Genomic DNA, 12101 nt, shown 5'->3' with positions numbered 1-12101 from the left:
TTACCTAAATAAAGAAGTTCTCTGGTTAGTCTTTCAGTCTGTTTTTAGTGTGTTTCAGCATAAAAGGTATAAATACGTATCATCTTTCTCATTCTAGATAACTTTCTGAAAATGGTCATACGCTTCAGGTAATGGCCCAAAGAGCAAGACAGTGAATATAGAAGATTGAAAGAGTTTCCTCTGGTTGTCATGGGAGCAGAACTTGGGGCTGACTCAGAACCAGCGTTCTTAGTATCTCTAGGGAGGCCCAGTAACACCTAGTTAAATGTAAATGACAATGGCGTGCAAAACCTATATTTAAAGGTTTATGAAAATAATGATGATGCGACGGTGGCACGGGAGTTGAGTGCTTGCCCTGTAATCGGAAGGTTGCAGGTTTGAGCCCTGCTCAGTCTGTCGCTGTGGTTGTGTCCTTGGGCAAGACACTTTACCCACCTTGCCTGCTGGTGGTGGTCGGAGGTACTGTGGGCACCTGACTCACCTCTGTCAGTGTGCCCCAGAGCAGCTGTGGCTACAGTGTAGCTCATCATCAGTCTCGTCAGTTGGTCACTCAATGTGGTTGATACAATTTTTTCAACGATGAGAACGTGAGAAGGGGCTCCCAGATGCCCCTTCCGGGACAGACCAGCTGTTTGTGGAGGACTCTGAAGATGTGTGGATATCCGTGGTGTTGGTGTCGGGTTTCCTGCTGATCGGCATTGGAGGCTACCTGGCTTACCGGAAAATTAACGAGCTGTCAAGGAATATTGGCCTAATGCTGTGAATTCACAGACTCGCATAATTGTCGAGATGAATCGTAAGCTTGGAACTTTGGCCGAGATTCATTCATCGTCACAAAAGATGGATGCCATCAAGGATAGAGTGGACGAATCAGCACGGATTGGGATAGATTAATGTCCATAATTGGGATTTTGAGAGGTTGAGGACCAACAAACTGTAAGACAGAGAGGAAATAATCTCTGTCTGGCCCCAAAACAATTTCTAATCGGAATCTGGCGTCCTTGAGCCTGCAAGGCTACAATGAAAACTCCCCCCTCAGAAGATATGTGTAATGTGCCGTCGCTATGGCAACTCAACTCTGTCTCCTATCCCAGCCTGGGCGGGACTGCGGGAAGGCCGCTGAAACGTTCCAGGGTCACTGCAACCCTCCAACCCTCAATGCTCCTCCCCCTATCCACACTGAGGTGACGTGCTGCTTATCGTGGCTGCAGGAACTGAAGTGGGGATAGTCCCAACCCACCACCCCACCTAGTGGACACTTATGTTGTGTTGTCTGAAGTCTGTTGCATATCTGTCTGAGGTGTTTTTTTTTTTTTTTTTTTTTTTTTTTTTGCAGAGCAAAGCTGCCCTCCTGGTGGAGGGTAACTCTGAAGTGCCCTTTTTTCCCTCCACCTGAACCAACCCTCATGTAACCCTCTTATCTCTATTAAGGTAGAGCGACTCAGGGTTGGGAATGACCACAGTCACCAATTCTTGTCATGTGTCTTTGCCCATGTATGTCTGACCTCTGAATTGTGTGTACTGAAACTCTAATTTCCCTCTGGGATTAATAAAGTATCTTTGATTTGATTTGATTTGATTGATCATCACCAGGGTGTGAATGTGTGTGTCAATGGGTGAATGACTGATTGTGTTGTAAAGCGCTTTGGGGGTTCCAGGCCTCTAGAAGGTGGTATATCAAATACAGGTGATTTACCGTTTTTAAAGGCACAACGTATAACACATTCGACTCTTTAGTGCCATGCATTTCAGAGTTGGTATGTGAACAACTTCCAGCCTTCCCTCCAACAAACAGGTCTGGTTTATAAATAGCACAAGCTTGAAAATATAATTGTTTACCAATCTCTTTAGGCCAACCTCCACATAGCATATAACTACTACGATTAAGCAATTAAGAAACACTTTAAATTCAGACTGTTATATTAACCTAGCAGTCCTGAAGGAAGCAAGCATGTTCTGCCGGGATGCTTGAGGTGCGTAGGGAGGAGCTGGGCATTTATCTGCGTTCCACACACAGAGGAGGTGTCAGGACTGGTATGAAGGACCGGACCCAAATGTTGAGTTCGGCAAAACAAAGTTTTTATTTCCGCAAAGGCTTATTTAACTAAGGATCAAAAGTGATCAAAAAACAGAACTGAGTCAAAGGACCCAGAGATCAGTAATGCCTGGCTGGAACGAGAGAATGAAAACTAACGAACTGGCAACTGAAAGAGAACAGAAGCTGGTTACATACACACAAGAACAGCACGGAGAAATCAGCGTGATGAGGAACAGGAAACAGAACTGAAACAGGAGAGGTGACACCAAATAAAAAACAGGAAGTGGGATGGATGAACAGGTCTCACAGCAGGGCGTGACAGAAGGACTGGCTTGAACCAAGGAGAGACCAGAGTGCGGCGAAGCAGCAGTGGAGATAAAGCAAGCACGCTCAGAGACATGAAGAATGTCTATAGGCACTCTGGCCTTTGGTTAGCCAGTGGCCAATGGTTACGGAGCAAGGCTGGAATGTTTTGGGAGTGAGACGGTAGGCATCAAGAGGAGAAAAGAATTGATGAGAAGGAAGTTTAGGAGGGTTCTTGAAGAAGGACTTTGAAACTGATATGTTGGGACTGGACCGGGAGCTCTAATACAAGGAAATGATGAATGAGCAACAAGAGGCGAGTTAGGGAGTAACTGAACCGCTTGAAGGTTGGTGTCCAGCTGATGATGGACGGGGAGCTCATCACACTCGGCTAACAAGACATATATGATGAGGTCTAAACAAATTTCACATGTCTTTTGATTTCATTGTTAGTCAAACTGACAGCGTAGCAATAGTATTTGTATTCTCTTCTTCTCAGTTGGTTTGGCAGACTGCATGCTTCCAGGGCGTACTGCTGCTCTTCGTTGTCTCTTTCAGGTTTCATGTCAAACACAAAAAGCACGGCCCTAGATCTTGTGTGTCCCTGGTGCAGCATGACTATGGAGCGTCAAACACAGTGTATGTGTGTGAAAATGTAAAATTTCAACCACCTAAGGACAAAAAATAATGCCATTATTACAGCTGTGCTGGCCTCCCTACACTTCTAGTCCATCTCAGTATCAAGTTTGAAATTGTATTGATTGTCTGTTTAAAATTAAATATTCAAAAGGAAATGTCGCCTGTGTTGGAAGTAGAAATCATAGTTGTTGACTTAGAAATCAGAGTCAAGCCCTAGATTTTAGCAGTTTGTGTATAGGAGGAGCGAAATGGAATTCTACCTAAATATTTTACGCTCATTTAAACTTACAAGTGTTCCTTATTTAAGCAGATTCCAGCTTCTTTGTAGAGTTTAAAAATGGATGTAGGACAAGTAAGCATAGGAGTGAAAGTAAAGAAAGAGCAGCATAAACAGAAAAGTACCTTAGAAAGTGCTGAGTCATCAAGAACCATGTTGTAAAGGGCTTCGAAACAGAAAAAAATGAAGTTGTAAATGTGTGGATTTTTAGGCCTAAACATTAATGGATCATTTCGACGTATTTTAGTTATTTTTTGTGCTAAGCAGATTTAATGTGAGGTGCACAAGCTTTTTCTGTTCTTGTACCATAAAAGGTCAAAATGTACTGCTTGCTGTACCGCCTGTTTTGTCAGACAGTGGTGTCCAACCCTGGTCCTCGAGGTCCACCACCCTGCAAGATTTACACTCGAGACGACTCGAATGTTTTTCCCGTCTTTTTTCTTTCTGCAGGTAATGCAGGAAGCACGAAGACCATTGTCACACCTTGCATGCATCTGAAACTCATAGTGATCAATCATAATTCAAGAAAAATACTAAAAACATTTCTTTTTAGTAAAGCTTTTAATTCTTCATAATAAAAAATATATATTTATTTATTTGTGTTGTAAGCGCTTTGAGATTTTTAAGTGTAAAGTGCAGTACAAATGAAATGTATTATTATTATTATTATTATTATTATTATTATTATTTTAATTATTAAGAAGAACGTGTATTCCATGTTCCTCAGTGAACTTCACTTTTGAGTTATAGTAGTTCCATCGTCTATACAAAACATGTTCATGAAGACAAGTCAAAGATCAGCAGGTATCAACGATGGATGAATGTTAGCGTTTAGAGAGAAATCAGAATCAGCACAAAATAATAATTGATCCAAATCAGAGCTCTATCAGCTACTGGAATGATCCATGAAAACGACAGTCGATGCATCTCATGATTCTTGTCCTACAAAAGACAGCAGATGATTTGGAGTGCAGCCTGAGGCAGATAAGAGCACCTGACATAAGTGGATGTACATAAAACACTAGATGTGCTACACCAAGTGTGAAAAGAAAAGATCGGGGTTACTTATTGGAGTCACAGTGACACATGGAGAGAGTGACACTGAGAAAATGACAGAGTGAGAGGATGGGATCAGCTCAGTCAAAAAGGCATTATAATGTATTTTAAAGCTCAGTGTTTGACGTTGGTCCAGTCACAGCCAGTTCACTGAATCCAGGTCATTATCCTTCTCCCACTCATCAGAATGAGGCTCCGTATCCAAAGTGACAAATGGTTTGGAAAACTGTTGGTGTAGAGAAGCTATCAATTAGCTGAAGTACGAGTGAAGGTTTGTTTCTACTCACTGTAGTTTAGTCCAATGGTAGTCTTGTTTGATTCTGCTATGACTGCACCTTTTGCTTTAACATTAGTGAAGTTACCTGGCTTGTGACTCTAAGGGTGTAGGCAAAAATGCAGGCAAGCCTCTGGCACAGAGGAAACCATCAGTCACCTTTGCCATGCTGGTGGCACTGTCCCTTAAATCCATTTCGTGCAACCAGTTAAAATGCTGAAATGACCCAAACAAACCAGAACATACCATTTGAAATCTTTGAGAGCAAACGTATGCGCAGTATGTGATGTCATTTTCTCTTAAATATTAGTTATTTTTGTCAGCCTGAATTCGTACCCGGAACTGAAATGGTTTGCTTCAGTGAAACTCCGCCCAAGCTTGCTCTGATAAAATGTGCCTACAACAGCATCTTAGGCAAGCCTGCTGTTGTATTGGCCTTGGTAGTCCAGTGGTTAAAGCAGTCAGTCTGGCACTCTAACCACTGGACTTCAGAGTCTGTTACAAAATAATAGTGCCCTAACACATGTCCTTTGCTAGCCATTACGTGCATCTATGCATGGTTTTTACTGCAGTGTTTTGTCACCAATGCAAAAATAATTAGTCAGAATATCCAGGTATCAGAACCAAGACCACCAGCTTCAGGGGGAGAAGAAATGCCTGATGATGCAAGTGGGCTACTATCTTACATTTGCAGGAGAAATCTTTACACCAGCCAAATTGCAGCTGAGGCAGCAAAATGCATGAATGCTGCCTAAAAAGAGTTTTGGGTGTGTCTTATGAGGAAATGACAGTATAACATGGTTAAAGGCTCCAACAAGTGCATTTGTCACAAAATGGAACCTTTAAAGTGTCTGTAATGACAGAATTCTTTAAATTAGATTAGTTAAATCCCTTTAAAAATGACCCTCACAAGTGGCTGTCACACAGGAAATAGGAAGTTAAAATGTCTGACACGGTCATACAAGAGACAACTGAAACACAACGAAAGGAGAATCTAACCACAGTTTTGTTGTGGTCCAGAAAGGCATTGGTCAGTAGCATTAATGATCACAGCTATAAGTCCACATTCCAGAGTAGCAACAGCGCATCAGAGCAACATGGCTGCTTACTCAACTGGCCACCAGTGTTGCTAACTCAGCGACTTTGTCGCTGTTCCTAACGACTTTTTGACCCCCCTCAACGACTTTTTTTCTTCCAAAAAGCGCCTAGCGACAAACCTAGCGACATTTCTCAGGACCCGTTGCTACTTTCTGTAGAACTTTCTTGTAGATATTCCCCACAGATTAGCAACAAAGAAACCATTTGCACTCTGAACCGCTCTTCTGGGAGTAAGGAAAGAGAACGCTAATCTGCACATGTGCACGAGGACTGACCAATCATAAACCGTTTTCGGCCGGGCTGATTCGCTGACACCGTACAGTTGCAGAGGCTGAGTCCGCCGATTTACGTCTACTGCTGCAGGCTCACGCTTCTACTAGAGATGGCGCAGGCGTCAACCTGCGATCTCTGGTTCTGCAGCCGTCAGACACTTTGGCTTTTCCTGCATTTGGCAAATAAAGTCAACGGGAATTTCAACTACCGTCCCGTTTACACACGCAGCTCTGTGGCTCATCTGAATTTCCTTCAGTGACACAGGGATGGTTATACCATGAGACACCCGCTCCCTTTTGCTCGGAGCGCCGTTATTATCACGATGGAGAGAATACACAACAGAGAAGTTGAGAAACTATGAGGTGTAAAAAAACAGTTTTTTAGGAAAATGTCTGTGAGAATGAGGAGAGCAGGAGGTCTGAGTTCTATCCTACAACAGAACTGGTTGGATCACCACACCATATCTGTCTTAATGTCACTTTATTGATACTTTTGGAATTTATTGTACATATCAAAGCAATTTGGGCCATTTTAATCATACTAATTAATAACTGTAACACATAACATAGTTTTTATTTTCCTCCCTTTTAGCCATATATATATATATATATATATATATATATATATATATATATATATATATACACCTATATATATATATATATATATATATATATACACCTATATATATATATATATATATATATATATATATATATATATATATATATATATATATATATATATATATATATATATATATATATATATCTTTTAGATGCTATGGGGAAAATGAATGCCAATGTGGCGTGATGACGTCATCAATGTGTAAATTAGCACATGACATCATCTGGCGACATCTAGCAACTTTTGGGGGGAACTTCAGCTACTTTCAGTCAAAAACAGTTGCCAACACTGCTGGCCACTCCTGAACATTCGCTACCACAAACTCCTTCTAGCCCAACCATCCCAAGCCCTACTGCTTCATTTTCCTCTTTTTCCCCTCTCACTGAGAACTGTGTGTCCAAGCTTCTCACGTGCAGCCGCCCTACTACATGCCCACTTGACCCCATTCCGACTAAGCTGCTCCAAGCTATTGCTCCTACAGTAGCCGCAGCAGTCACACGTGATCAACACTTCACTGACATCCGGTACATTTCCCACCTCTCTCAAGCATGCTCAGGTTAAACCGCTACTAAAAAAAACATCTCTTCCTCCAAATCATGTGGAGAACTACCGACCTATCTCTCTCCTCCCTTTTCTGTCCAAAATCATTGAAAGGGTGGCTTTCAAGCAGATCACAGAAAACCTCTCACAAAACTGTCTGCTTGACCCTTACCAATCTGGGTTCAAACAGGGCCACTCCACTGAAACCACTCTGTTAGTTGTGACTGAATCCTTAAAAGAAGCTAGCTAGACTGCCAAATCCTCAGTGCTTATCCTGCTCGACTTATCGGCTGCATTTGACACTGTCAGCCATGGCTTCCTTTTGCCCACACTCTAGCATGGGCATCACAGAGCAAGCACAGGCCTGGTTTGAATCGTACCTCACAGGACGATCATTCAGTGTATCTTGGCTTGGACAATCCTCTACCGTGCACCATCTTGCCACAGGAGTCCCCCAGGGCTCTGTACTAGGACCTCTTCTCTTTGCCATATACACCACCTCACCGGGTGAGATCATTTGATCACATGGCTTCTCCTACCACTGCTATGCAGACGACACCCAGCTCTATCTGTCATTTCCACCGGACGACCACACTGTCTCTGCACGAATATCCAACTGTCTCTCTGACATATCAAAATGGATGAAGATAAGATAAGATAAGATAGAACTTTATTAATCCCTCGGGTGAGTTCCTTTAGGAAATTCGGTTTCCAAAAAAAGCAGCACAACACCGACAGAAGTTACAGAGCGTCATAAAATGTTATATAATAATAAAAAATAGAAATAAAGATAAAAATACAATTGAATTGCACCTTCCAGATATCAAAGTCCTTAGCACCGTTGACTATTAAACCAATTTGACTGTTTGACAAAGGTACTTGCATAGAAGGTATTGCACAGTGAAGTGAAGAGTCCCACCATCTCCAACTCAACCTCTCTAAAACTGAACTACTTGTCATCCCAGCAAAACCATCCATACAGCACAATATCTCAATCCAAAATGACTTCCTATCTCTGGCTCCTTCAAAGGCAGTTTGAAATCTGGGTGTTGTGATTGATGAACACCTGACCTTTAAAGATCATGTTGCCTCTGTTGCTCGTTCATGCCGCTTTGCGCTGTATAACATACGAAAGACCAGACCATACCTAACACAACATGCCACCCAGCTCCTGGTGCAATCTACTGTCATCTCCCGCCTCCATTACTGCAATGCCCTTCTAACTGGTCTTCCAGCCTGTACTGTGAGACCTCTTCAAATGGTCCAGAACGCAGCGGTGCGTCTGGTCTTCAATCAGCCAAAAAGAGCACACGTCACCCCTCTGTTCATTGAGCTCCACTGGCTACCGCTAGCAGCATGCATCAAGTTCAAACTGCTAACACTAGCATACAAAGTCCGAGATGGTACGGCTCCCATCTACCTGAATCCTCTTGCAAAGGCTTACGTCTCGGCCCGGCCGCTCCGGCCATCACAGGATCATCGGCTAGCAGTGCCTACACCACGCTCAGGACAATCCAGACTCTCCTCATGCATCGTTCCACAAATGTGGAATGACCTACCAAGCACTACCAGAACTGTGGCTTCCTTTTCAATTTTCAAGAAACTCCTGAAGACCCTGCTCTTCAGAGAGTATCTTCTAAACTAGCACCCTCCCTGCACCCGTCCCCCCCTCTCTACTGTCCACTCCTTGTTCCCTCCTCTCCATGATTGATGTCAAGTTGTTGTTGTTGTTGTTGTTGTTAGCCTCAAGGGCAACATGCCAATTATCACTTGTAAGTCGCTTTGGACAAAAGCGTCTGCTAAATACATAAACATAAAACATAAACCCAGCCTTTCAACTGGATGCATGAACGACACGAAATAATAGATGCATTTTACCAGTGAACCCCCTTCCCACCAAGGGCTGGCCTTGCAAGGTCACGCAAGGATCAGAGAAATTGCAAAACCACGTGTGATTCCAGCAGTTCAGTTCAAAACACACTCAGACAGAGAAACAGCATTTCTCTCCACCTCTGGCACTAGAGTAAAGAGAGGAACTGGAAGAAATTTGCTTGGAAGAGGCCAGCAGCGGCTCTGAGCCGTATCGTCTCATACTCGTGAGCTAGAGGCGTGGCCAAAACTTGGCTCTAATGCAGTAGTTACATCAGACATACTTGCACAAATCACTGCTTAGCCAATAGCGACGGCTGACACACCGATGTTTTAGGAAGAATATTTCTATTTTAAAATAGATGCACTAAAATGTCCAAATAATAACTACGCATGTCTATTTAGCCATTGTTACAAAACAATGCCGTCAATTTGCCTCAACGCTGTGGTGGGATCAGGGGGCTGTAGGTCGTTTATAAGTGGTCACATGGCGGTAAAGTGGTACGATGGTGTCCTTTTACAAAAGATTAGGCGATGGCGGCATAAAGGGGGTATTGGGGCGGTCCCTGCGCTGCTACAGACTTCCGTTTATGTTGGACATAACTTGCATTTTATTGCAAATGAAGCCACGCTCATTATAACAAGCTGCTCCTAAAGGTGTCTGTCCTCCACAGTCCCCGTGCAGTCTCTGGCGATCTGAGCTCCAGCTTTAATGGAGAAAAGCTTCAGGAGCTCCACATCGGTCCAGTTTGACGTCTCAGCGGATTCTGTTTACCAAAGCAAAACTTACAGCCCGTGTTTATTTTCATTTTCAATTAAGTTGACGGCCAGAGCTCGGCAGTAACTCCCCACGTGATCATGACACCTCCCTCTGGTACACCAAGGGAGCAATCGCTGTTTATAAGATGGACAGTTACCACAATTTTACTATCAAGCGAGGTGGAACGAATGCCGCAAAAGTTGCGCATCGCCACGCCATCATAGCATGTTTATAAGACACACCGCTGTGGTAATATGACCAATTTGCTGGAAAGATGTGTCTTGTAAAAAGCACTTTAGACACTCATTTATACAGTTTATCAGGTAAAAAAGTTGATTTGGGGGTGACTAGCTCTTTAGGCAACTGACAAGCTGCATGTGGCTTTTATCTTGAATGTTTCTGGATGCTTTAGACTGCTTTCATGTTAGACTTGAGGTCTGGCCCGATCTGAACTGCTGAGCTTGGCGCGTTCTTGAAGAGTAGCGCACAAAAATTAGCATACAGTACATTTTTCAGAGCGATGCAACGCTATGCTTCTGGGATGCATGCAAAATGAACGCTTTGCCTCCAGTGAAAAAGCACCCATCCACTATGAGGGTGGCTAACTGCTGCATACTGTGACGTTTGCGGGTCCAGTGGAAAAGCCCGGTTGCAATACCTGCAGTTCATCCTCCTTTACTACTACCGTCCGCAGTTTTTGTCTGAAATCCTTCAACACACTGGTGCCAGCTGTACGCCCGACAGCTCTTCAACTCACCCACTACGTCAGTCTCTTTTTCTGAGCTTTATATTGACCTAGGAAATCTCAATCAGCTTCTCAAACATTTGACATTTTCCTTTTGTAGGACCACCCATCAAAACAGATGTTAAAACAACCAGATGTATGAGGTGAAATCCCGGAAACTGATGGTGGTTCAGAACGTTAATACAGGAAATCTAAAATAATCATCATACAACAGAGCAGGCATAAAGAATAGAGTCAGAGCTTACTATAAACGTGTTTCTGAACCTTACAGCAGCTTTTTAAGTTGCTTACTCATGTGTGATATACACCGACACAACCCCCTGGCTCTGTTTCCACTCTCATATAGAAAACACAAACTCAGTTTTCATTTCCGTTTGATTGCTTTGTGCACTTTTATTTTCTTTGAAGCATCGGGGCAAATTGAAACATGCAGTCTAATATTATTGTAGGTATTTGTTTGTTTCAAGCCTTTACAATAAATAAAGTCATCTTGATGTTTTATGAGATCCATTCTGTTTAGTGTGGCAAACATACACTTTCCAATGGAGGTGGCCTTTGCTGTCATCCAGTATGGGGTGTGGAAGAAAATTTTATACATTCCTTAACAGCTATATTTACATTAATGTTACATTTAAATGAATTCAGCATAAGTGCATGTTCAGACTAGTGCATGAGCAAAGTAAAACCCCCACAAAAAATGAAGACCACATTCTCAGGGCAAGTTTAAATTTCAATCCATCCATCCATTTTCATCCGCTTATTCAGAGTTGGGTCGTGGGGGCAGTAGTCTATATCGAGAGGCCCAGACTTCCCTCTCCCCAGCCACTTGGGCCAGCTCCTCCGGGGGAATCCCAAGGCGTTCCCTGGCCAGGTGAGAGACATAGTCCCTCCACCGTGTCCTGGTTCTACCTTTAGGTCTCCTCCCAGTTGGACGTGCCCGGAAAACCTCACCAGGGAGGCGTCCAGGAGGCATCCTGACCAGATGCCCGAGCCACCTCAACTGGCTCCTCTTGATGTGGAGGAGCAGCGAATCTACTCCAAGCCCCTCCTGGATGACTGAGCTTCTCACCCTATCTCTAAGGGAGAGCCCAGCCATCCTGCGGAGAAAACTAATTTTGGCCGCTTGTATCCGCGATCTCGTTCTTTCGGTCACTACCCAAAGCTCATGACCATAGGTGAGGGTAGGAACGTAGATCGACCGGTAAATCGAGAGTTTCGCCTTCTGACTCAGCTCTCTCTTCACCACGACAGACCGGTACAACGCCCGCATCACTGCAGATGCAGCACCAATCCACCTATCGATCTTGTGCTCCGTCTTTCCCTCACTCGTGAACAAGAGATACTTAAACTCCTCCACTTGGGGCAGGACCTCATCCCTGACCCGGAGAAGGCATTCTACCCTTTTCTGACTCAAGACCATGTCTCGGATTTAGTTTAGTGTAGTTTAAATTTGTCATAATAAAATTTTTGGTTAGTATTTTGAGCCTGCTGAATCATGGATCATCTGTTGATGGGGGACCTAGATGGGAACACTGACAGACACATGGGAATTCTGACTCCTGGATCTCTCCACACTGCTTTAACCTGGATCAGTCGCTTTTA

General features: G+C 43.4%; 1 protein-coding gene across 8 annotated transcripts in view; it reads right to left on the bottom strand.

The window, feature by feature from the left end:
- Window positions 1-12101, bottom strand: part of LOC107373833 (gamma-aminobutyric acid receptor subunit gamma-3) — a 95161-nt gene that overhangs the window by 82137 nt on the left and 923 nt on the right. The gene's annotated exons all lie outside the window — the stretch shown is intronic.

The sequence above is a fragment of the Nothobranchius furzeri genome, chromosome 16, assembly GCF_043380555.1.
Source record: "Nothobranchius furzeri strain GRZ-AD chromosome 16, NfurGRZ-RIMD1, whole genome shotgun sequence".
NCBI lineage: Eukaryota > Metazoa > Chordata > Actinopteri > Cyprinodontiformes > Nothobranchiidae > Nothobranchius > Nothobranchius furzeri.
The sequence above is the reverse complement of the archived record's forward strand: the minus strand, read 5'-3'. Positions and strand labels throughout refer to the sequence as shown.